Here is a 27,787-nt window from a genome sequence, read left to right as displayed (position 1 = left end):
ATAGTGCTGGGACAGAGCTACTATTCCCTTATCTCTATGTTTTCTGAAAATACACAATATACAAACATCACTCTGACCTGTACTCTGATCCTTTATACAGGACTCTTACCCATAACTGCAACACAGGCTGAACCATCTGCTTCTGAATATGTAGAAGATACCTTAACACCAACACAGTCCCTGATATTAGAAATCCTAGCACACTATTATCTCCACAAGACAGGAAAATAACGTAAATTTATGGGATACTGATATCTGAAGAAACAGAGGATGCTGCACACTCTGTCTGGTAACTACATGGGATCTACTATGATGTCTACACTGCATACAAGCAGTTAAAGGAACTGCTGGAGGAAAGAACCATGAGCTTACAGCTTCTAAAAGGAACTTGCATAGTTTGACAGGACAGTCTTGCCCCTTCACTGAATACAGCCAAGTGCATATGGTTGTCACTGAGTAGTGTCTGTCTCATCCCCAACAATGCAATGGCAGACAATGGAGTGTTTCTCACTCATTCAGGGAATTGTCCGCATCTTCAGCAACTTCAGCTTGCTAACTTCCTAGTAAGATATGGTGCTCAAGGAAGATTACAAGTACTACAAGTTATCAGAGTGAACCACTAAAGGAGGGCAAAGAACATATCCTGGAAGAGCAAAAGAACCCTCAAAAAACTGTTATCCTTTCTCCATCTCTCTCCTTCCTGTCCCCTTTTTCTCCTTTTCCCCATACTCCTGTGCAAAGATAAAGCTGGAAAATGCACTGTGGCAGCTGTACCTGCTCACCAAATACTCCTCAGTAGCATTATTTAATGGGAAAGTAATATTCTAGCCACGACCTCTCTCCCTCCACCCCCAGAATGGTTATCCAGTATATATTATACTGCAGCGGGTGCTGCATTGGTCAAACACCTACCATCATATGCAAGCTGTCCCAATTTATCACTGGCTCAGGAAAGAGGATCACCTTGTAAATGGTCATTCAAAGAAGTGAAGTCATGCAATATTCTTACAGAGCCTATCTCTAGCTTCTATCAAAATCATCCTATTGCTTCTACCATCTTCTTTCTCAGAGCCATCATCTCCCTTTATTTACGGGTTCTATTTCAGGACTTGGGAGACTGAGGAGAAGAAACTGAGGCAACCCAGGATGTAAGAAAGGACATACTTTATATTGACTAAGTCTGTGAGACCAAAAGGCATTTAAGGGAATGACCACTTCTCTCATGACTTTCCAACAACAGAGAGTTGTTTTGAAAAGGGCTCTGTGAGCTCATCATCGCAGGGGAACAACTTCTACCCCAAGTCACCCCACACTGCCAAAAACTTAGTATTAACTTTTTCATTAACACAAACTTGTAGTTTAAATCTATTTAGATCAGTACTGTCTTAACTAGAGGCCATTTGGCTTTCTGGTCTGTCCTTATTCACTTTTACAGAATCACAGAATGTTAGGGATTGGAAGGGACCTTGAAAGATCACCTAGTCCAATCCCCCTGCCGGAGCAGGAACACCTAGATGAGGTTAAGAGGAGTTTCAGAGGATTTTAAGTCTTTTTCATTATTTTAATTCTCCTTTTTTCCCCTTGTTTACCATGTTTCCATGCACTTTAATTTTGCTGAAATAAATTAAGTCCATTAAGGAATATGCCTCAAGTTTCACTGAGGCAATGTTGCCACAAAGGAAAGGCGTACTCTTTTCGAATCAAACAGCAAGACAGTTCGGACAGAAAGTCAACATGGTGACCCCCAAAGTTGTATAAGACACAACATTAGACAAACTTGCATTAAATTGATCTGGAGCACTGAGAATTTAAACAGTCTGTAGTTCAATTTAATGAAAATCTGATCGTTTCCATGAGGGATAAGTGTGGATCTGGGAATGAGGATTCAATTCGTATGTTGATATGCATGACAGGCATAAAAGTCATTGGGTAGGCCAAGATGCTTGACCAGGCAGGCATCTGGTCAGCCTCTTTTGGGTAAATTTAACTCAATCTTGTCTTAAAGTATGGATAAAACCCAAAATTAATAGCCACTCCTGTGGTAAGAAATACTGAAGCAGTAAAACTCTCAAGAGCCTCTTTGAAGCTGTAGATTTTAATTGTTTGAACTCTTATCTGACTTAAAGGTAACAGCTTTTATAACAAAGGAAATTCTTGATACTATGTTATTTCTTCTATTACAGCATAACAGATCACATAACTGTTCCAGGGTTTCCAAATATAAGCAAGTGACTACTTGTGGGATTAAGCAGATATAAGGGATGCATATATTCACATCTGTTCACAGTCTCTATTTCCAGTGGCCTACATAGTCTGTTACTAACAAAGGTTTTGCATTCAATCCTACAAAATTTTGGCAAGTATGTATTTCCATGTTATCCACAGCACTTAAGGTTTTGATTTATTGTTGCTTTACAGTTAAGACTATTATTTTTAACTCCTATCTCCTTAAAAACCTCAACATAAAAACTTTTGCAACCCCTCTTGGACACCCTCACTTGCTGATTTGATAGCTCTTTCGAAGTTTATGAAGCTTTTAAATGTTTTTTAAATGATCCATCCTTTTCTGTCCTCTAATAAATACATAGTCAGATGTGCTGAAGTAATATTTTTTATTTTATCTGACCTTGCAAAAACATCGATTTCTGACTATGCTAACACAGAAGTAACTAGTGAAGTAATTTTACTTCTGTATGACTAGCAAAATACAGTTTATGTCTCCTTTTTAATAGAAAAATTAGAGAAGGGATAGAAAAGAGCCACAAAAATCATCTGAGAATGTGAAAAAATAATGAGAACCATAAAAAGCTCAATCTATTTAGTGCCTTTTTTTTTCTTAAAAAAAAAAAAACATTGAACAGTAACTTGATTACAGGGTAAAAGCACCTTCCTGGGGAGAAAATAGTGAGTACTAAAGAGCTATTTAATCCATCAGAGAAAGGCATAACAAGAATCAATGACTGGAAGCTTAAGGCAAACAAATGCAAGTGGAAATAAGGTAGAAAATTTTTAGCAGCAGGCATGATTACTACTTGTATTATCCTACTACCTGAAAGTCAAGTCATGGATCAGGGCTCCCTCACACTAGGTGTTGGTTTAAAAAAACCAAAACAAACAAAAAAACCCCCCAAAACCACTCCAAAACCAAAAACCCCAAACCAACCAAATAAAAAACAACCAGAAAATGAAAACAATCCCTGCCAAAATGTTACAAACAGCAGATAAGATGAAGTAACATAATAAATCAATGATAATATTATCTGATATGACAGGCAGAAGTTTGAGGCCATGGTTTCACAATACAAAGTGTTAAGATGAGACACTGGCTTAAAGTGATTCTGCCCTATCAAGACTGATTCTTCCTGCTCCCACAATTTCTTGACAGCCGCGAAACTTTGAAAACTGAACCTTATTAGGGGAAAAAAAAAAGTGTTAAACGCAGGGTTTTGATTTTTTTTTCTTTACAACAAAATGCCAGTGGAACTGATGTACTTTTGCAAGCTTTTTGGTTTTTATTAATTTCTGTGAATGGCTTGATCAAAATTGTCCTAGCTACTTGTATGTCTCAGTATCATTTTCGGCACTCTTTACAGGACATTTGAATTCACTGCATTACTTGCGGGAAAAGACTACATAACTCAGAGAAAAATACACAAAAGCAAGGTGTGAGGTTGCTTTGTTTTCCACATAGCAAGTCACTAGCCCAGTCACCCAGTCTCAAGCATCCTCTATGGATAAGGTAAAACATGAACAAAAACTGCAACCTCACCCACAGTCTGGCAAGATTTCTCTGCAAAAAAACCTGTCATCCTAATCCAGTCTAACATAAAAGATAAAAAGATGAGCTTGTGATTCCCATCACGACTGCTCTGGCACTGGAGTATACACACGATCCTTGGTGGCTTATGAACACCACAGGCCACTAGAGGTTGACAGGAAAGATTAAAGGGGCAAGCTGAGAGCACTATTTTCTATTATAAAAGTTTTTGCTACCTATTTTTGAGATCAAGTATCACATGGATCAGCCCTGAAATTCATCTGGTAGAAAACTGGGGGACTTGAGGAGTGCCTCCTCTTATTTTCTGACAAAAAACCACAGATGGGAGTAAAACCCACCTTTGATTTCCATGTCTTTATTTACACTATTAGCAGACTATAGGAACACGTTGCACACCCCCAACATCTATTGCACTCCAGAGGAGCTTATTTCTTGGGCTGGGAATGCTGAAGAGAAAACGAAAGCTAGGGTAAACTCTCACCTGATAGTCCCTGAGACTCGAAAGCAAACTGGCTATACCTGGGGTGTTTACTACCCACCTTTCTCCCCTTCCTTCCTCCCTCGAGGTGACCACCCTCCTCCTACCAGCCAATGTTCTGTATTCCACTGAGCTGAATATTCATGTTCACATGCTAGACAGGGACACAGTTACAACCAGATATAAAAGCATTCATTTCTTCTTGTTCCTTGTTAAAAATACTTCAAGCTCTAGTTATAATAAGCTACATTAAAAGAATGCTATTTCATTGCAAAGTTTAAATACTTAATAACAATATTTGGCCTCATCCACTCTGCTAAACTTTTCCACAGGACCGCGGCCGCCTTCTGTGTCCAGGACACACACTGTTCAGGAAATGAATCAGGGTTGTGTATCGAATTAGATTATTTATAGGCTGATAAATGTGTTTGCTCCAGAAGTTGTGCAGAGAACAAGACAGACAACTACAGGAAGAGAGCAATGGGCATGTGGTTAAGGCAGTTGAACGCCACACAGGAACACTCGGTTCTGCCTTCGCCATCGGCTTCTGTGAATGAGGAGCTAGTCAGACCACGCACCTTGGCAGGTGGCCACCAACCTTGTCTTCCTCATTTTCTGGGAATCCAAACAGAAACACCTCAGGCCTTTCACACAGAAATGCAAAGCAGCTGATCGTACTGGAAGCTTTGGCTTTTGAGGGAGAAACGGAGCTGGAGGCACAAGGTTAAAAGGCAGGAGAACCCAATTAATATCATCAACTTCACTACTGACTGAACAAGTGGCTCAGTTTTCTCCTTGGTCAAACAGGAAAACAGTGCTTTTCTGTCGTTCTAGGAATATGCAAAAAATTCATCAAGTACTGTGAAGCTATCATTGTAATAAGCCTACAAAGCAAAAAAATGAAGGTATTTATGAATCTCTGTATACAGAGAAAGTTTTGGATCTTTTCATCCGTTAATTATGCTGTATTGCTATATACTTGTTTTAAAAAGTTCATACAATATAAATACTAACATGCACAGAGATGTAGCATATCCGTTTTCCCCTCAAACTCTATTTTTAATGTGATTTCGCAAAGTCCATTCCAGCCTCTATCAGGGCTATTTAACTTTAGTACTCAGTAAAACTGCAACATAGTCAGATGGAATAGGACAGGGAACATCACTCAGTGTAAACTAAAGATATTCTCTGGTTCCTGAAAACAAAAATATCCTCACTCTCAGCTGTCATGTAACCACAGCCACAGAAACAGAAAAAGCAACAGGAGAGCTAGTAAAAGTTAATGCCTTTTCCTACTTATTTTATTGGTTTACACGACAGAGTATCATCATATTGAAAGCTTTCAGTAATAGGCTACTAAGAAAATAGCGCATTGCAAAATAAAATAAAATAGATCTACTTTGTGCCCAACAAACAAAACACAAATCTATTATACCAACACCTTTAAAAATGACCTGAATAAAGTGCCAACAGTTACTCTGACTTCAAAATCTGAGTTAAGAGAAATACCACAATGACTGAAAACATAGGTGATGATCTCCATTTTAGGTATGAAGCCATTGAATGTGAAGATATAACACAATAACCACGGCAATCACGAGTTTCTGGCACACGGCACAACTGAAATATTTCAATGATGTCTGACAATATCCCAAGCACACAGTGTCTGAATGCTACTAACATAGATGTGCATCAGACTCAAAGACAATACCATTTTGTAGGATAATTTTCATTAATTAGAAGCAAATAGACAGGGGAATAAAAGCAAACTTTAGGTTCGGACCTACAATCAGATCTTCAGAGTAGGAACTTGCAGGCATCCAGAGTCCCATCAACTCAGTCAGGCCCCGTGGCTATCGAGGTCAGTTTCAACAAATTCAGTGGCAAGATTAGGGCCTAAATATGTAAACGGAAAAAAGATGAAACAGGTAAAACAGTGCACAGCTCTAATTAAAGAGGCACCAAACTAATCACAGAAAAATAATCTGAGTGTCTACACCATTTTTACCACAAAACGCTGCAGCTACAGGAAAGGCTACAGCGATATCGTACATCAAGAGCTTTATACAGCATTAATTGATCACAGCATATTCCCTTTCAGGCAAACACGGGCACCTGCAGCACATTCGCTCACCTCCCGCGTGCTGCTGCTTTTTCATATTTATATATAATTTGTTTTATTATTTTAAAGAGAGTGGTCTAAAATCAATAAAGGTGATATTTTTATATTCATCATCTCTTTATTTCTAGACTTAGATTTTTAGCCTCTCAGTAACATGAATGCAAGAACTGAGATGATCTTACCATATTTTAAAACACTGTAAAATTGACAAAGTAATATCATCACTATAAAAACATTTACCGTTACGCCCATCTGAAGGTTGTGAGAAGTTCTGGCTTGGCACTGTGTTACATGAAGTCACTTTTTATGCTGATGTTTCTCCCTAACATACTAATAAAAGCTCACAGTAGCACCCACCTAGTATCATATACAACTGCCAATGAGAAAATACACTATCTCAAAATAATGTCTACTTTATAAGGAGGTTTGCCCACTGAGACAGAGGCTTTAAGACAACAGGAATGTGTGACAGCAGCAGTGAAGACACTAAGGAATACCAGGTTTATGATGGAAGAAGCACAGAGAGCCACAGACTTCATCACTGAGTATCATGTTGGTTTTCTATTCAATGTGGACAAGAAGATGCCCTTTTTGCTGAGATGGGAAACAGACTTTATTTAGAGTACTTTTATATGAAGATATGCAAGGCAGACGTGATTTCCAAAATCTGTGGGGGAAGGCAACAGTTTTGTCGTCTTAGTGCTGGTGTTAGCTCAGGATAGCTATCAAAATATTTATTTCCATTTAATGTTGAATTTCCACTTGTATGCCACATGTGTCAGAAACTGGTACGATAAAGAACCTGTAACACCATACTTGGAATACAGCGTCATATTCTGGTTATGTCAGGAGACCTACAGACTATAACTGGGCAGCCTCTCAGGAAGCCGCCCAGGGTGGGGAGACAAAGTGTCCCCCAGCAGGGCTCTGCCTCGCTGTGTGCCGGAGAGGTCCCAGCCTGGCGACCCAAGGGACACCCGACCTCCCGCCTCAGCCCTCCCCACTGGCTGTGGCCATCCAGCGTTGGGATCTTGCAGACGTACTGAGCATTTTGTCTGCAGATGTCTGGCATGCCACGAAGTGCATTTGCTCACAAATTTATGAATTCAAAATTTTTAGGAAGCAAAAAGTCATTTACTGCCATACCTGGCCAGCACCGCTCTTTCTCTGAATAACGTGACACTACTGAAGGGCTATTCACACCAAATTCCTTCCCAAAGAGTTACATTTCTGAGTAAAGGCAATTTTAAAATTTCTCTTCCCCAAGCATACTACATACTTTAATATTTCAATCTGGACACTTAACTACTGGACATCCAACACAATCCATCTTCCTTGTCTTGCAAAAATGCACTAACAGTTTATATTTCCACATCTGGTGGAAATGCAGGTATTACAAAAATAACAAGAAAGAAAATAAAAAGGTTTTTTTTTTCTTTTTTCCTTTGGGTTATGCCTCCTTGATACTACGGTTGTCTCATCTCTGGTTTAAGTGAGAAAAGCCTAGAGACAATTCTAATTCACACCTGTTTGCTAGCATGCCCACACGACTATACACCAGTTGAAAATTAGCCAAGAACAGATGTTATTTCCTCTGCCCTTTCTCTGGTCCCCGCTTCTCAATCTGCGAGTTCTGGGACATGCTGAAGCGGGAAGGAAAGGACAACTGTGGCTGGTACAGGACCTGGCTACAAAAGCCTCAAGCAAACTGAAAGCTTCCTCCTGCTGGGAAGAATTCTTACACCATCAGCCAGGACCAGAATTAGGAATTCAATCAACTATTTTACTGAAGTACCATGGAGTATAGTTATTAGAAGACTTGCCTTAATAATTTAATTGTAAAGAAATTACTGTACCCAATGTTCATTATTACTCTAAGCCAAATAAAAAGATCAGTGCCTTCCCAGCAAATGCAAACCACACCTTTTCATGCTAGCCACCCCACTGCAACACTACCAGTCAAACTGGACAACTAAAGTCCAGTCCTTGGTGGCAGGTGGGGAAATATTCTAAACTTGGGAAGCAATAGTAAGAGTGAAGAACTCACAATTACTTTCGAGGACAGATATTTAAGGTTTTCATATGAATGACTTAACTGATGGTGATAGATAGAGCTGCACAGCTACACCATTGTCCTCTCTCTTGCTCTGACACATACCTCTAACATCACCTTAGATCCCAAATTTACTCCAAATCCTCAGATTCATATTAATAATTTGCAGATACTTCCAGTGCAACATTCCCAATATGGTATTTTTCTTAATTCTTCCAACAAACTGAAGCATTCAGTCAGGTTATCATCATCGTTGCATTTTGATTCAGCAACATTTTTCTCTCTGCTTTTGAGAAATGCAGCCTGATCTCGCATTCATTCACAAAACTGCTGCAAAGACCCTTTTCCTGGTCAATTACTTGGAGAACACATCTCTGTCTCCACAGCTCTCCCTGACTTCTCCTCTAGTATCTGTTACTCATCTTGACTTTCAAGGCCTTTCCTCGCTTATCACCACTGCACCTATTGTTCCTTATGCACCGTCAGGAAGCCAGCTGTGGTTTGCTTGCATTTGAAGCAAGGCAAATTTTCATGAAACAAAGCTGAAAAGACCGTTAGATCATACTGTCTGATTTATTATTTTGTGTTGGGCTAAAACACTTTCAAAAATCCCCACTTCTTACTGAAAAATCAATTTGGAGATGGTTCTTCTATCCTCTTCCTATCTCCCACCTGTCATTCAGTGTCAGGAGTTCAGCTTCCAGCTCCTCTCTCACCCACGTTATATCTTCAAACAAACCTCTTACACCTTTTCCTGTTTTACATCTTACGCTTTAGGGAAAATCCCTTAAATATTTGAAAATATACTTCATTGCACTTCTTCAAAGCCTTCTCTGAAATTCAGTTTGCTAAGAAGCCCCTACAGCCCCCATGAACAAAATGTGTGATAAGAAGATATATACACACCTCAATGCCCAAACAAAACTATTTTACAACAATGCAAAAACAGTCTTACAATGCTATAGAGTATTTTATTAAACAGCATCTAACCATGTAATTATTCTAGAATTATGCACACATGCCACGTACAAAATTCACAGCTATGCATCGCCTTTGTAATTTTCTAAATTTCTTAATGCTTATAACAAAGCGCTGGAGTATATTCATGGCTGGCACCAGTTGAATTCTCTCCAGTCTACACAGTGAAAGAGAAGGGAGAATAAGAGTGATGGGAAGATATATGTGGATCCAGAATGCATATAGAATTTTTGGCAGATGAAGCAGGATGGAGAACACAAACCATGGAAACCCTTGTCATATGTGTGAGTATCATAAGCTATTTTCTGAAACAATGAGAAAATGGTAAAATGTAGGACTGGTAAGGTAAAAGTCGGAAATATAAGGAGCAAAGAGTTCGTGCCCTACAACACATGCTTTTCCCTGTTAAACTTATTGAGCTTCAAATACACCCTATTGAAAAGGAGATTTCAGTAACATGAAGAAGATCCCTAAAGCACGAAATAAGGAAACAAAAGCCCTAGATACATCTTCCATGCTAAGAAAATATCTGAGTCTCCAAAACCATGTTTATTGCCAGGAAAAAGATAACAAAACATTACGAAGGAACAACGAGCTTCAAGAAGTTATTTGAATCAAACAGGAGTCTCACACAAATTTGTAAATCTAATCCTAGCAGAAATGATAAGCAAAAGTCACACCAGGCATTGTGTACAAAAAAATAACAGAATAGAAAAACTACTACATCTGATAATCTAGTTCTGACTCTGGATCTATTCGTTCAGATAACAGAAGTTCTTTCAAAGTCTGAAATAAGAGAATTCCTCCTGAAGCAAACAAACGAAAAAACTCCAAGACATAGTCTTAGATCAAAACCTGATGAGTATAAATAAGGCAAAATATTGGATTAAATAACCAATTTCAATATAATAAATTGGCAAAGAGTTAACTGCAAAATGTCTCAAAAGAATGGATATGGTCCTATGTATAGTTGTTACTCATCCAGAAAATGGGGTGCGTGAGTACCATGGCATAAAATACGCAGTTATTTAGGTTACTCAGAATCATGGAAAACTGTTAATCTAACCAAAATGAGTAAGCAGGCCCCAAAAATGCAAAATCAAGTTTAAATGATGACAGATAACAAACACATACTAAAATAAAACCAAGAGAAAACAGTGTGTTTTATGAGGTTTCAAATTAAAGGCACAACTGTAGGGAACTTAGTGTAATAAAACTCAGTATGTTAGGCAAGGGCAAGGTAACAGCTACCTACAAAATCTCCAGGTAAGTTGATGTTACCCATTGAAACTTGTTCTCTCATAGACTGAATTCACTCACACTCTTTGCTCACTTACTCACAAGCACCAAGACTTATTTGTCCAAACGCTCTGGCCAGGATAATTTATATGCAAAACAGACAACAAGGGCCATCACCTACCAAGTCCTCACCCCATTTCAGGAGTTGCTCATAAACAGCAATACAAAAATAGGGGTTTTTTGAGGAGATCCTTTAGGATATCCTTCAGGAATCATCAGCTGTGACAAGGCAGTCCTTTGCCTCAGGATCTTGTTCACCTCGCCTTTCAGAAATCTTAGGCCATGTTGCTGTCCACTGTCTGTTTTTCTTTGTTTGGAATATAGGTCTGATACGTATGCCTGCAGTAGTCTCTTCTCCTGTTTGCCTAGCAGGGAAAAAGAATGGTGTATGTGATATACTACAGCCTTGTTGCCTTCCTCCTGCTGTTAGGATGCAAGATCTTTGGCTGGCAAGTCACCTGTGCTGTGGCAAACAGATACTGCTGGGAACACGTCCTGGAAAGAGTGGCCTTCCTTATCAGTACAGGACATTTCTTTAACCCTTTGTTTTGCTCTTTCACCTTATGCTTACACACATATTTCCATCCATCCTGCACTTATAACAATCTTAACACTTCCGTTACGAATCTCTGTGTAGTTTTACACTAGTTAAGCTGATGATGCAGATCACTGTGGAAAGGACACATTCCATACTTGTACCTCCTCCTTCCTTTGCCATGTGCTCTTCTATTTTCCTTGCAACAACAGCAGCAGCCATCACTGGTAAGCCTGCTCAGGGAGCAAACCAAGAGTAAAAAAAATCAACCCTTTATGGGTAAGACCAGAGTTGCTTTTTTGAACAATGTAGTTCCATGCACTGGATCACCGGCGCAGACAAATACCGGCATCAGGTGCAACGGAGCTGGCAGGACTGCATCTGGTTCATGAAGTCGTTCACTAGATCGGTTATGCTGTAATGGGAAAGAGCAACAGGTGCCTTGGCCTCAGGAAGGAACCAGGGCACCACTTCAGCAGTGGTTCAATATGCCACTACACTCAAAATAAAAAAAGAGGCTGCTTAAATATAATTGAAGAGAATTAGAAGAAAGCCAGTGTAATAGGATTATAAAAATCAATGCTGTGACCTTACCAGAAAAAAACTGCATAAGGTACAGCTCACCTCTTCTCCAAACAGATACTAAATAACAAGAAAGAGTTCAAATGTGAACAATGGTAAGCATTAAAAATATCACATGAAGAGAAACTTCCAAGTTTAAAATTAAGACTGTTATGAGTGGATATAAGAAAAAATAAATGCTCCAGATCAAACATTCCTATGCTTGCTGTCTTATAATGCAAGAAAAAAAAATACTGAGAAACATCTGACGTGTGGAAAATTCAAAACTGATCAGAAGCAATGTTTTTCATGGCATATCTAATTTACTGATTATTAAGGAAATTCAGTTATTAATGTAAATACAATGTCCCTATCAACACTGGTATAGATCAAACCAGTTACTACATAAAGATATCAGGAAGAAACCTATTTGCAGTTAACATCAACTGAAGCATCAGGATGTATTTACTGGTGAAAAAAGAAACTATTATGATTTAAGCCAATATGATGACTCCTGTGTAAAAATATCAATTTTAAAAAAAAAGAATAGCAACTTGATTTCATTATTGAACTTTTATTCACAACCTCACACTAATTTTTCCTACAGCTGGCATTAACTGCTATTAATAGCTAATTAACAATAGTATAGTGATAGAAGATTTTGAAACAGCTAAAGTTTGGACATTTACGTAAGTAATAAAGACAAACCCATGAAAAATGAAAATCAGCGTGGTTATAAACTCATTTTCTCCATCCCTGCAAGTTCTACTGAAAATGTATTTTTCCTCATTTCCAATCACATCTGGTTTCTTAGAAGTTTATTTTCAAAGACCCGAAATTGAACATTTTTCCCTCTTAACACTTTTTTTTTTTTTAAAAAAAGGATTGTTTTAACACACATTCTCATCATAGATCTTGCTAAAAAGCACCCAAAAAGTGACTACTTACTAGCTCTCTTGTTTGTGGGTGATCAGAAGTAGCCTGAGTACTACTATCTCCTCAGTATGCCACCACTATACTGCTTGGTTATCTTCATTAGGTCATTCTGTTTTAGTTTGAAATGCATACTGTCACAGAACATACTAGAAAACACATTACCCCCTTGTATTAGTCATTACAAAGACATACAGAAAATTATCAATCTTTCTCAAAGAGCAGAGAGTCTTTTTTTATTAAGACAGGCAAAGGAAAGAAATGAAAGAGCATAAGGATGGGGCTTCATATACTTTGTTTGAGTTTTTTCCACTGTGTCTGGGAAGGTAAAAAGAACATAATAAAGTCCAAGGGTGGGGAATAGTTGGGGAACAGGAGGGAGAGGCTGCCAGCACTGCCAAAGCAAGGATGGGACTTCATGGTTTAGTCAGTGGCTGGGTGAGGTAAACAGGGCAGAAATCAGTGGCTGAAGCTACACGCAGTACAATAGAGGTTTCAAATGAAGACTTAAAAAGTCAATAATACAGACATCACAAAGAACCAAAAAGATTGCCTGGGAACTCCTTCTCAGAGAGAGAAAGAGAATGCAGCTGGCACCAGGATGTGAGAAACTGAGAAATTTAAATAGCTACATAAACTTTGTGCAGTGACACTTGAAAATAGGCAAGCGTACTGGTTCTCTTAGAGAATTTCAGTTGATGTAGAGCTGTGGGTCTGAGAAGATCTTACTGTTTGCAATGACAGAAAAGTGATCTGGAATAAAAGCAAGAAAACAGGTTGCAGAAAGGCAATACACAGTTTTTGAATCCAAAAGGCAACATACCTTTCATCTATGTTCCAAAAGTAGCAGACCATTCACCGCCAGGAAATCAGAACATAAAATTTATTCCCTTTGTTTAACTTACTCTGACAGATGACAAAGGCTGTGAACTTGTGAGTAAAAGAATTGTTGCTTGCCAGATTTACCTTTCAGTTGTATAACCCATTGAAAAATATTGACCACTTTCTAAAATAAAAGGAATAATTTGCTTTTCTAAAGCCACTTTATTCTATACTTGAAGTTACGTACTGAATACACATAACTTGAAATAAACTTCACTGTACATTTACCTGCAAAGTTGCCCTCCTGCACTTTTTTCCTTTTCAGTAGAGGGTGGACAACTGCAACATACTAAACTCATGGGGGAGAAGGCATAAAGTAATTTCATTTAGCTGTGAAGGAATTTCTTGTTAAAGTCATTCCTTTGCTCGTTACAACAGTATGAAAGCTATTTATTTAGTAATAGCAGGTTTTGGACTGAAACAGACATTGCTGAACTTCTTGTTGATGATAAATGTACAGTTTAAGAGAGCCATTACTTTGTGACAGGCACTATAGAAGCCAAGTGTTAGATAATACATCAGCTTCTACTCCACTTTAATTCGACTTTAATGATCAGGACTCTTTTAACATCTCGTTTTAAATATTAAACTCCAAAGAGTTCACCAGGATAGCAGCAGCTACTGTAAGACTAGAACACCTGTCTTGTAGTGCGAATATCACGTTAAGCATTAAGCAGAAGATATTTTAATGTTAGTCAAAGAATATTTTTGAACATGAACATTTGCCACAATCCACTGTATATCCATTAAAGGCAGATCTAAGTTTATGCTATGTATGTACAACAGAAAACTGACCTTAACTAAGCAATGAAATTACTTCAACTCACATGGCAAACTTTCACATTGTACTTATCATTTGGTCAGCTTATTGTGGAAATCATTTTCCTGAAATGAACAAAATATTTCTTGCTGGTTTAAATGCTTTCGTCTATAACTATTTATGCATCTTTTTCCAAGGTACACAGAAGCTCTAGGCAGAACCATGTCTCCATTCTAATATATGGCACAGAATTACATACGAAGGCATGTTTCCAGCGCCAAACAACTCGCACTGCCGTCTCACCTGCGTTAGCAAAATACACCACTTAACTACGGTATTAGCAGAAATATTATAGTTATACAAGGGCATCCCGACCACCAGCCTACTTGTGGAAAGCACAGTTCAAGTACGCTGTAAAAGCTCTAGGTCTAAAAAGCTTACAGCCAATCCAGACCGCACTACGGAGCGAGGCTAACCCAGCCCTGGGAGTGCGGGATGCCGCAGCGGCACCACCGAGCCCGCCGCCTGCGCGGAGCCCAGGGGCACGGGAGGCAGCGCGGCGGCCGTGGAGGCGCGGGCGCTGGGCGGCGGGAGCGGCACCGCGCGGCCATGCGCGGCGGGCAGCCAATGGGGAGCGGGCGCGCCGCCCGCCCCGCAGGCAGCAGCTGGGCGGCGGGCAAAGGTCCGCGCGCCGCCGCTGGCTGCTGGCTCCAGGCGGCAAGGAGCACCCCGGGTCCTAATGCCGCCGAGCCGCCGAGGCCGGGCGGGGGCCGCTCAACTCGTGCCCCGCCATGCGGCGGCCCCGGCCAGCGCTGCTGCAGCTGCCTCCGCTGGCGGGAGTCACCAGGCGATGCCCTGACCATCCGAACCGAGACAGCTTTCCGACCGCGCTGCCAGCTGGCCCAAGGCAACATGTGACTCGAATATTGCTCTCAAGGAGGACCACCTAAGGCCACTTGAACATGCTCCTATGCTACACCCCGTGTGCTGGGTGACGGGCAGAGCTGTGCACAGCCACGGGTGAAACTACCACCCCGGGAGAAAAAGAGTAAAGGATCCATCAGGAAAAGGTCAGTAAATTCAGCACCTGACACCAAACCTGTCTAGGCTTAAAAGAAACCCTGCTTACATCCTCAAAACTCAGCCCCTAACTTTAACCTCAGAGCTGTGCATCTTCATCACATAACAAAGGAAAAAACACTCTGAAAGAGGTGGGAAAGTGAGAGCGGGATTACAACTGTACATGCTGCAGTCTATACTATTAATAGTAAGATTCCAGAATCTCTCCTGGCAAACGAAGGAAGGACCTTGACAAGCCAAAGACTCAGACACAGAAAACTGCAGGAAGAGCACCCTGGGCGAGGCAGCTTTTACACCTGTAGGTGTGGAATATACCAGCACGCCCAGTTTCTGGCTTGCTGTTGCTACTTAGATGTATTACACACAAACGCAGCCTTACAGGAAGGCAGAGATACTGCCCTCTGTGTCAACACCCCATCCTCTCAAACACATCAGCCTGGCTGGAGTGGCAATTTTTGATATATTTTTACTTTGCTACCCCCTTCCTCTCCTTCAACACCACTTGAAGATGAAACTAATATAATATTTTGTTACGGTTTTATACCTTTATTACTCTTTTACTGACACATCCTTAAGTGACCTGAGATGACTTGGTCTGGGGTGCTAGAATAAGAAACGGGATTGAAATTGTTACTTTTATTGCCTTCAAGTGTTGCCCATGAAAACTGTAATCAATTTTGTTAGTAGATACACATAATTTTCATTAATGTGTCTATAGTCTTCCAGCCTAAACCGGAAAAGGGATAGATAGACCGGCTTCAAATCAGTGGAAGCAGAGCTAGGTGAGCATCAACAACCTCCTCCTGAAAAGGAAAAGGGATGTAGACAGAAGGACTCACACCCCCTGTACAGCCATGAGAAGTGTAAAGTGAAAAATGTATGGGAAGACCTCTCTAATATGAGTGTATCTATTCACTTAGGCATAAAATCCTCTACTACACATTATGCATGGTAGAACACCACTGTTATTTAAAAGCCAAAGTACCTGACTCACAATATTGTATCTATTCTGTCACAGCAATCTGTCTTACTCCTATCAAAACCACAGGTCTGTCATCTAGAGAAAAAAAATTCCGGAGCTATGCACATATTTTCAATACACAAATCAATGGAGGCTTACGGTAAATACTATTATGTAGCACATGGGAAAAAAAAAATATAGCCTAAAGATTTAAAACAGTATTGGAAAAATTTTACTTCACTTACTTTCCAAAACCCTCTATCTCATCTTGCTGCTGTGAGTGGACATCTGTCTCTGTATTACAGATACTAAAGAAATGTAGGACTGGAACTCCAGGCCCATTTTACACCTGCTTCTTGCAGTGTTCCAGTATGAAGCTTCTGTAATATAAGTGATAATTTGTGTGACATGTTGTCAATAGGTAAAATTTGTTTTGGTTTTGGCATTTTTATTAAACATGGAAAAATTAAATTGGTAAAAGAGTCAAAATTCAAGGAGAGCTAAGATAACCAGAGGCAAACTGGTTCACTCTAATGAGCGTTTTAACAATATGGAGAGCATAAGGTCTGTGCTATCAACTTCTCAAATAAAAGCATTTCTGAATCTGTCTAAATTATCACAAAAATACACAGGTGGCAAAGTAGATACTTCTATAGTCTCTCATCAAATAGTCTAGAAATAAATACACTGAAAGTGTGCCACTTTATTAAAAAAAACCTTCTTAGTTCCAATTTACGCTCACGAGACAGATGTAGCTTACAAACTCAGCAAATCAACAGTGTGAAAAAGAGCAATCAGACATGGTAAACCAGCTTTTTTAAAGAAAGAACATTGATTAATTGATAGAACACATGTCCAATGTGTACAAAACTTCTCAAGGATTCAAATGGGTATAGCATCTTCCACATTTTTATATGTAATGGCATCAAGTTTCACTGTGGGCTGCAATATTGAGGACATGCCTTTAGGCTGGCATGTTCATTTGACATGTGAGTCATTCAGTGTGGAAACAACAGAAACATCCACAAATTAATGAATTGTGAAAGAACTATAATGTTTTTCCCCTCAGGCTTTCACCCACTAAGTGTCACAAATAAAATTAATATCACAAAAATGATTTAGTAAAGGAGGAATTAAATGCTAAATGACAATAAATTCTTTTACAAGTCAATCACTTGTTTTAACTTTTTAATTTGAAACAATACAAGTCAGTTCAGTCACCTTAGAAAAGATCAGTAGAAAAAGACACTCCGGCCTTGATTTTTATAACTACTGCAACTACAGATAAGATACTTCCATGACACAGAAATTACAAACTAGGTTTTTCTTGATTCTTCCAAATTCGAGGGGGTTTAAAACCAAAAAGAGCTCCCTCTCCCCTTTTTTCCCCTGAAAATTGGTTTAAAATATAAACAGATCAAATAAATAACCAGACACTTGCCATGCAATGAACCGGAGTGAAAGATTAGCCTGGAAAAAAAAAAAAAAGTTGTGAGCAGCCTAATTTACTCATCCCAAATTACTATGATAGCCTACAGAATCACAGCAGTTTAAAAAATTACCTATAAATGTATCTGATATCCATATATCTAGCACACATACTTGTCCAGTGCAGCTAGAGGATCCTAGTACGCCCTTACATTACAGTTGCTGATTTGTGTTTTGGCACCAGAATGAGTACATAGCACTTTGAGGGCCAGATTTTATCTCCCACCCACCTAGAAAGCAAAAATGAAAAGCTGAGTGTTGCAGAAAGGGCTATTAGATAGAAGCCACTATTAGTCACTTCCATACCAATCTAATTTCAAATGAGGAGACTGCTTACATCAATCTTTTCAGGTCTAACTTGTGCACTTATATCAGGCCTTTGGAGTGTGGCCACAGACCTCTCAGGAGTTCATCTACCAGGCATTCCCCGTACTTCCTCTCCCAATACCTTAGGGAGGATACTCTGTTTTAATTAATGCTGCCTTTGATACCTGTTAGGTTACGGCACATGCCTACACTGTGGAACTGGATTCTGTCAGCCAGGCTGGTACTGCTCCCTACCAGGATATGCTACAGTTTTGCTGCTCTCATCAGGTGCCCCTTGAAGGTATCAATATTAGCAAAATGACACGTTTTGAGCTCCTTATCCTTGCCTCTCGATGGGGCTAAGGCCTCTGACAGGCACACAGCAGACTAAATGCTGTTACTACTCTCAGGCATTTTAACCACCACCCTTCTGACCAGCATTGTCCATCCAATTAATGTGTAATCTACTTGTGAATCAGCTCCTGAGCCACCACAGCTTTCAGCGTGGCGTAAGAAAATTAAGAGTTCTTGAGGTCTGCCAAAACCCTGATTTCCCTGGAAGTAGCACACTGCTGGAACAGCTACCTCAGCTATGGAACTAGTTTATCAGAAGAATACTCAGGCTCTGTACTGCTGTTTACTACACAGTGTATACATACCTAGGACCACAAAATACCCTTAAGAAGGAGCTTTAAGAACTGCCAGCTGTTACCAGAACAGTGCCACTGCAATACCAACCACTAGTGGTTGGAAGAAAAACAGACAGAAATTCTTTGTGAATTTCAAGAAGTCAGTAGAAAAATGGATAAGAACATCATAGGTTTTGGTGAAAACAAGAATTTTTGCTTAAGGAATTGTTGGCCTAAGCTATTTCAGAGATTAAATTAAAAGGAACCACTTCTGCTGTACTGTAGTTACAGTAAAACTTCCACTGGCATTTTCTATTTGCATTTTCTAATTGTGTACATTATTTAAATAGTGTGAAACTTCCAACAAAGTTGTACCAGTACAGTAACTTAGCATGCTGCTGTTATACTTTTTTTTAAAAACCTATACAAGGATTAGAAGTTTCCAGCTATGATTAATTTGTCAATAATTACAGAAGTGTTTCATGTCTGCTGCAAAACTGTATGCAATGTCTGCTAGAACAGTTGCATGTCTAGTGGTGAAATATGCCACCAGAGGTTAGTTATAACAGACTCTAAGTATACACTGGGTAAAAAAAAAAATTAAAGGCTGTTTTTTTAAATGACAGGTCAAAAATATTCAGTTCTAAATATTCATAGAAACAGGCTCACAAACAGTGAGCCATAAATGGACACTAACTACTTATCTAAAATAACTTTCCTAAAAAGATACTTTAACTGTTTTTATATGCAAGAAGTCACTGCTAAGTAAACGAAAGTTGTTGTACAGTTTCAGAATTTAAAATACTGCACAATATAGAGCAATCCTCCTCCTTTTCACTTTTTAGAATAAATTTTCATTAAACAGATAAATCTTCAGAGAGATACACAAATACATTTTACTGAGAACTATGACATACCGTTTAATAAATTACATTCAAATTCTTACCAGAATGCCATTGCTTTTGAAGATGCCATATCCATTGTTATCCTTAAGATATCCATTCATATCCATCGTTAATACCTTGCTTGCTTTGCACTCCAGCTTCGGAACAGATTTCTGACAAGCAACCTGCACCTACCAAAATGGTTTCTAGAAAGCAAATTTAAAAGCTGTAAAACATGGAAAGCAAACCAATCATTTGCAAACCACTCCAAGTGCAATGCAAACATAGTCAATATAAAATTCATTCTGAAATGTTCCTCATATTATGCTGGACTGTAGTATAACCACAGTTACAACATTATACTTTTAAATCACCTATAGAAAAACTGCAAGAGAAAAGTTCCTCTTATCCTGTTAAATCCCATATGCCTCATGTCATTAAGGGTAGTAATTTGCCTAGAAGTGATTTGTTATAAAAAAACAGGATAAAGGAATATTTTTCTTAAACATATTTAAGGTCTTCTAAGGACTAATGAAAATTGAAGTTGCGTTATGCTGGACAGTACATCAACACAGAACAGTAAAAGGTCCTCAATTATATAAAAACCAACAGTCTAAACAGATAAGACACCATGGGGGAAAAGTTCACAAACAGCATGACTGTAGTAAACCTAACGGGAGTTCTATTTTGGCAGTGGCTTTTGCTTGCAAAGAATATGGAAGGAGATACAGAGTAAGGAGGGCAGATTGGAGGGGAAAAAAGCATGAAGTAAGCAGGACTGAAACAGAAGTAAAGCAGTAGAATGGAAGGAAAGAGGGTGGAACAAACAGTGAGCATAGGACAGAGAACACCTAATTAAAGCTAGTAAATGTTCTCTGCAAGGTCAAAGGTTCCTGGGCTTTTGGCTCTTTCTGTTCCTGCTAGTTACTCTCTGACTAGGTTCTTTCTTTACTGCTCCCAGGCTTAGAGCAGAAGGGTTATACTGATTTTCAGTCTTTTTCCCATCACGACCCCCTCCCCACCTTTTAATATGGGATCAAGATCTCTCCCTCACCTGTAGCTTTAAAAGAGGAATCATCTGAATCTGCTCAACATTATAGAATGAGCACATGCAGATCATCCTTATTTGCAAATGATCCAAGTTCTGATATTCTGACTTAAAATTTAATTCTTTCTTAGGTAACACATACTAGACAAGATTCATTTATGCAGCAGAAAAGCAAGGTGAGATGCTGATCTATAAAACAGCAATTGAAAGTTTGGTCAGAGTAGGTAAAACATTGTGTTCCATACCGAACAACAGAGAGTTAAGCTAGGATTCACGGGGGAACAGCTGCTTTATAGGCTCTGGTGCATGCAGCCAGATGGAAATATTCTAGCCATTCACAGTAAACTGCACTTGTTCTAGTATTAACTGAATAGATTAGGCTTATATCAGAAAGGAAGATGCATTTTTATTGTCAAAACACTCATTGTTTATATCCTCTAGCATAGATGGTGATAAGTCCGTGCAAAGGGCAGGTTTGCCCACAAAGGCAAATTGAACCTATGAAACTGAAGTGGTCTAACTTCTATGGGGCTCCATGGGTAAGGGCAAATAAACTAGAATGAAGTCACTTTCTTCTGGTATAAGGGCTCCAGTACAAATAGTTTATACAGGCATAACAACTGCAACATAATGAAAAACAATTTCTGGAACTGGGCCAGCCTTCCTAGGTTGTTTCCTTATATGCACAAATAAGCTACAAATATATATAGTTTTATACAGACACAGCCCTATTCACACTATGGGGAAAGACAGCTGCTACTTTAATTATGCCAGTACAGATAAAGTAGCAAAATGAACTTATTGTCTCAGATATAGTCCATTTACTTATTGCAAGATAGCTGCAATATTCCTAGCGCAAGCAAGTCTTTAGAGTACTAATTCTTAACTGAAAAAATAATCCCTCCTGTGTAATACCTAGAACATCATAAACCTTTGAAATGTTAATGAAATTACTGGAGACCAACCAGACTTTGAATTTCTGCCAGATTCTGTCAGGAGTTCAGCTGACGAAAGTTTTCTACGTGACACTCAGATGCCACTATTCTTTTCATAACACTTCTTATTTTACGAATAACTTTTTTCAACAACAATGTTGGGATAATTTTGAATCCTGTTAAAAACAAAGTGTGTGTTTTGGCTTGAAAAATACATATAAAAGCAATTACTCCTCCTCAGCCAGACTACAGCTTTGGAAATTATTTCTGACTTGCCAATAAGAGGCAATTAGTTAACCAGCAAAATCGCTTTAGTTCAGCTGCACAATAGTACTTCCACCACTATCTGTACTTGATTTGGTTGTTTGAAACAGCATCTGCAAATTCAGGCTGCACTGTTAAAAAAAGCAACCTTTCTCCTTCTGAACGAACAAACTTCAGCTACTTCTCCAAGTATTCCTTAAAGGAGAAGAGAGCTTTAAAAAAAAAAAAAAGTTTTAGCTAGTGTGTTCCCTTAGGACACTATGAATGGTACCTTCTCAGACAAGTGAGTTGGGACATCAGTATCATCTGATAAAACAAGAATGCATTTTCCTCCTTACTTATGACTCTTTTTAAAAATAGCTTCCAAAACAGACTCAAGATAAATGCACTTATGTGGGACAGAAATTCAGTGATTCATTTAAGCTTAATTTACAATGTCCAAGTCTAGAAAATGTACCAGTTATGTTTCTGTAAACTAGGAAAACTCTATGAAGCATGGAGGCATGCCTTTTTATCCATATCTCCCTCTTCCCCAAAAATAAGTCTCATACTCCCAGAAATCTTTGGATAAAGTGAAATATCTACAGTAGTAACTTGCTTCTCAAAAATGAACTGTATGTGCTTCACTAAGAACTGTATCGACCAAAACCCAGCTAGCACATAGAAAGTACCAACAGGTATATCAATTGTATATATTAAAAAAGTAAAATATTTATTTTTAATAACTTAAACTTTTTCTAATCTTAGGGGTGGATCCATGTTGCAAACTGAAGTACATAGAAGTTGGGGTTTTTTGTTTGCTAGTTGGTTAGCCTCAGTAAGAACAAAAAAAAAAAACCAAACTGAAAATAAAAACCACCAATACAATCCCTGTAATAGTAGCATCCTGTCAAAAATAAAAGGGAAGGGCATACTTATTCAGAAAATCTTGTTAAACAAACATGACGCCTCTGTATAGAAAGATTATCTCACTACAAATAGTTAACAGAACACTTAAAGGGCCTTCTAGTAAATGTAGTCTATAGTATATAGGAATTGTAATTTCTCAATGCTATGTAATTCTGTAACAAAGTAACTTAATCTAAAATATTTTTTACTTACAGAAGGCGTCTTGAAGGATGCGATACTTTAAGTTATTACTTTTAAATCAACTTCACTGCTAATTTTGACACGTGGAGAAATTTTTAACAATGGGCTAATTTTTCTAATAGACTCAGAAGGAAAATTGAGGAAAATGTTATTTTTCCTGGAGATTCCAAAGCTTTTTTCCCCAAATCTCTCAGTCAAGATTCTCTTTCCAATCCTCAGAGGTCTTCCTTTCTTTGTTACTAAGGTAAGATTTATCTTGGATATATATATTCTGCTAAATAAAACATGGCTAGGAAATTCTCTCCACATAGCACTTGCCTATGGTCCCATGTTGTGCCCCTAGAAGTATAAGATTCTGTTCCTTACCCTTTGTTGTGTGAAGGGCAGTCAGATAAGCAAGGCTGGAAGGTGAGAACATATACAACAGATGTCTCCAGATTCAATGGTCCGGTAGGAATTTAGTCCGCAGCAAGTTGCAATGGAAGACACCGTCACTAAAAATGGAGGAGAGAAAAAGCAGTAGTAGAAACAGGTCGTACTCTAAAGGCCCTCACCTGGTGTTCAGAAGCAGAAGGCTGTGCCAAGACAGACACTGCTTGAATAATGATGGGCATTTTCATCAACGAGCTAGAGTGTAAATCAGTTCCAGACACAGCCATGAAAACAACTGATAGAACTTAGCAAAAAAGATACATCTCCAACCACAGTCTTTGACTAAACCAAAGCAGAGGGCCCTTCATCCATCCACAAACTGAAATTCTTTGCCCCTTAATTTAAGAGTGTCTTCAACTGAAACACTTGTCCTTTTGAAGAATCTGGAGTCCCAAAGCCAGGTCTCTTAAGTAATTGCTGTATTCACAGTGCTGCATAAAATGAAATTCAAGTCACTGACTATCCATCCCTCTTTGATGTGCTGACTGGAGGCCTCATTTGATACCCAGTACAGTATTTGTACCCTGTAAGGTGGTATTCCATAACTTGGACTGTAACCCCAGAAAAAGTATGCTTTTCCTAACCCAGAGAATACTCTGTAGTTCTTTCTTTCTGCTGTGCTGCAGACTCTGCTGTCTGTGGAAGAGATGTGGCACTTCAGACTGTTCTGGCCCTTGGGTATTGTCAAACCAAGCAACCAGGAAGCTGTACTACCTAACATACACATACAGTAGGATAATGCAGTTAATCTTCAAGGCGCTACACAGACTTCATCCCCTCTTCTCAGGGAGCACATCAGGAATGCAATACCCTCTCTTGGAAGACTCTGAAACTCCCATGGCCAGATTGCAGATAAGGTGGAGGAGTCTCCTTCAAAAACAGAATTATAGAATCATAGAATCATTTTGGTTGGGAGACCATTAAGATCATCGAGTCCAACCATAAAACTATCAAGCTCAATATGACAACATTAAAATGGTGGGATCCAAAATAAGGGTATGTAAGCTGGATGTTGATGATCAAGACAACAAGTTTCTGGGCCTGCTCTCAAAAGAATATCATGACACTGGAAACCAAAACCGGCATAGTTTGTTAGGTGATATCCAGTCCTGCTATCATTGTATAGCTTACCTTAAGGCTTAACATCAGCTCTCACAAACAACGAGCCCTCTCTCAGACATTCTTGGATCACAAACCCCAAGAACAGGGTGAACTATGCCTCTCAGACAGGGGAGAGGAAGCTAATTGTGTTCCAAAGAGAAATGGAACAAAGATCTTCCATAATACTAATATATCAATGTGTTAGGCACAAAAACAGGTATCTGCACAGCTTACATATTTCTCAGATACCAAGCTTCTATATTACAGTGCTAACGGCACATACACATCTACAGTGATATGGACTGTCTCTTAAAAGAAAATATGTAATTTCTCTCAGATTGAATGTGCTATCTGCTGTGTGATTTTTTTTAATTATCAAGAACACTTGATAACTGTTGCTCAGATTTTAGATAACTTTATAAATTCAAGAGGTGCAGAAATTTGCCCCCAATTGTTTAGGATACCTGTGACAAAAGTTACAGGGACTACTGAAGATTCTAGGGAAAAAAAAACCCAGCGAACTGTATTTTTCATCACCCCTGAAGAAACACGCAACTTACTACAAGCATGTGATATTTCTTCCACTTATTTAAATTAATTAAAGAACTACTGTGAAAACACTTAGAATCATAGAACAGTTTGGGTTGGAAGGGACCTTTAAAGGTCACCTAGTCCTCCCAACCTGCAAGGAGCAGGGACATCTTCAATTTGTATTTTAATAGTTTTAATACTTAGCAGGAATAGTTGCTTGCTTTCTTAAACCAGATGATCTACTTCAGATGCACCTATTTCTCTCAATCTATATCGCCTGCAGAACTGAACATAGAAAACTCTAAATATCTCATTGATGTTAATGGTTTACTGAACTTAAATATTTTTAGAAGTAATACATGTATTGTAATCTTGTTTTTCTTAAAATACTCTTAATTCTTATTCTTGATCTCAAAATACCGATCTTTTACAGCATCTTTTACAGCATGTTTTTGAAGAAGGCAAGGACATCAGTCTATAATTGAAATTGGATCTTAAAAAAATCCTCAAAGCTTTAATGTTTTCTCTTTGAAACACTATCACGAAGAATGTCTTGCTTGTCAAATAGGAAAATTTCTTGCTCTTTTTCTACCAATAACAGGACTATTTTCCACCTTCCCCCTAACGACCCAAAAAACCAGAGAGTGAAAGAGGACCCTGGGTGATAAACTAGGCCAGGTTACTGGAGATGGCCAGAACAGTTCCTGTTCCCATTGCACACTCGGTTCCTCTTCAAGTTTCCTGCCTCCACTACTGAGGCAGCAGTACCTGCTGCACCACGGCGCTTTCCAAGAGCAGAAATAAAGGTAAAGCAGCACCAGCTCTGGGTGACTTCAAGGCTCTTGGTTACAAACTGCATTCGGCTGTTGCAGCACAAACAACTGAGCTACCCTTTCCCTGGAGAAAGTGAGGACCAGCTGGAGCAGGAAACAAACCAAGTTAATCCCATGATCTGAACAGGGCCCCTAACGCCTTCTCCAGTATAGAAGCTGTTACTTCTAAATTATGCATGCATTACCAAAAGACATCTCTGTCTTTCCAAAATGGAAATTGCAGTAGCTGAACTAGCTACACACTCATAGCTACGTGTTGGAAAACAAGATGAAAATATGACTGGGAATAGAACTAGACACTCCTGTTCTGTGCCGGTATAGACATCCTCTTCAGAAGCAGTACTGCTGAAATGTTAGATAACTACATAATGTTCAAACTGTAACAAACAAATCTTCTCACAAATATATCCATATCTATTTTAAATGTAAATGTTAAGTGGAAAATATTTATAGTTTGAGTTGTACCCCTTGCTACTTAATTATCATAATTAAAAAAAGAAGAAACCTTTAAGTTCCTCCTCCAAAGAAGTTATTTACCTGAACTATAGCTTGGGAGTCCCCAGTAGTCAGTCTGTTCTGAGATTCTCATCCCACTGAATGTCAAAGACCTAGTATTTCAAAGATGAGATTTCAAAATCACTTACTGATGACTTAAGTTTGTCTCACTAAAGATAAACCAACCTTTATTCCCACTCAGGTCAGCTCATTGATTTTGGGGAAAACACATTTAGAAAACAGGGCTGAATACTTTCATAAATTCCACCCATGAGATAAAAAGGAAAAACAACAAACAGAAACAGATATAAACCATTTGAGTCTTCTTGATGCATGATTAATCAAGTATTTTTTGTACATTTGTGTGTGTTACAAGTCACTGAAATTACTTTTAACTGCTCCCTGAAATAAGGTAATCTCAAATACCTTACCTTCTTACTCTTCAGATACCGGACTGTTTGAGGAAAATGCAGTTTTGTCCACATACAGGAGGTTGTGCTAGGAACAACAGCAGTTCTGCTGAAAGATTCAGATGGAAAAATACACTCACTGTTCTCAATATCTGTATTATAGGTGTCCAAGAACTATTATTAACTAATACTGAACTTGTTTTATGTTTTACTCTCATCCCACTTAGGCTGCTATGAAACTATGTTCAATGAAAGTTTGACTTCATGTACAGCCAGAATCCATTCTCACCAACAGGAAAACCTAATAAGCTTAAGAATATTGTTCTTTAAATATATTAAAGTCAGATGCGTCAAAGCCCTCAGTTTTTATAATTCTGTAGCATTTATAAAAAAGCATTTTAAAATTGATATCTGGTGGACACTATTCATAGCATTCATACTGCAAATAAAACCAGAAAATTTAAGAAGTATCTCCAAAATTAATTCTCTTTTGTGATAATTTCACTGAAAGCATTTCAACTTTTAGAACTTCACTGAAGCAACAGTCTCATTTGCACTGGTGCTGTCCCTGTTTGGAGTACCCTACTAGCAGTTCAAAAGCTTTTCTTAACTAGTTTCTGATTTTTAATTATCCATTACATTTATAAAGGATTTACTTAAAACAGTATCTTCATGTTTTCTCTAAGAACAAGGCTACTGAAGTAAAGGCTTGCATGAAAATATTACTGTTCTTTCTATGTCACAGAAGTTCCTACGCATGAGTACTGTTCCAGGATGACACTGATAAAAAGTTAAGTATGTGCACAAAAACATATAGAATGAGAGCCTGTTTCTGGACCCAAAAGATAGGATAGTACTGAACTTGAAAAATCTCGTACTTTTCATTCTGTAGGATTTTCAGCAAGACAAAGAGTATTGTTAA

General features: G+C 38.6%; 1 long non-coding RNA gene across 2 annotated transcripts in view; it reads right to left on the bottom strand.

Moving 5' to 3' along the window:
- Nucleotides 1-5,502: 5,502 nt before the first annotated feature.
- The window catches only part of LOC136003073 (uncharacterized), a 37,281-nt gene continuing 14,996 nt past the window's right edge, over nucleotides 5,503-27,787 (bottom strand). The window contains exons 3-7 of one of the 2 annotated variants that reach the window (XR_010608026.1): nucleotides 26,887-26,974; nucleotides 26,498-26,568; nucleotides 23,430-23,557; nucleotides 19,790-19,953; nucleotides 5,503-6,152 (exon numbers count right to left, since the gene is read on the bottom strand). This is a non-coding gene — a long non-coding RNA (uncharacterized LOC136003073). The remainder of the gene's footprint in view (nucleotides 6,153-19,789; nucleotides 19,954-23,429; nucleotides 23,558-26,497; nucleotides 26,569-26,886; nucleotides 26,975-27,787) is intronic. The other variant, XR_010608025.1, reaches the window with a different exon arrangement.

This window comes from Caloenas nicobarica, chromosome 1 (genome assembly GCF_036013445.1).
Source record: "Caloenas nicobarica isolate bCalNic1 chromosome 1, bCalNic1.hap1, whole genome shotgun sequence".
NCBI classification, from domain to species: Eukaryota; Metazoa; Chordata; class Aves; order Columbiformes; family Columbidae; genus Caloenas; species Caloenas nicobarica.
The sequence above is the reverse complement of the archived record's forward strand: the minus strand, read 5'-3'. Positions and strand labels throughout refer to the sequence as shown.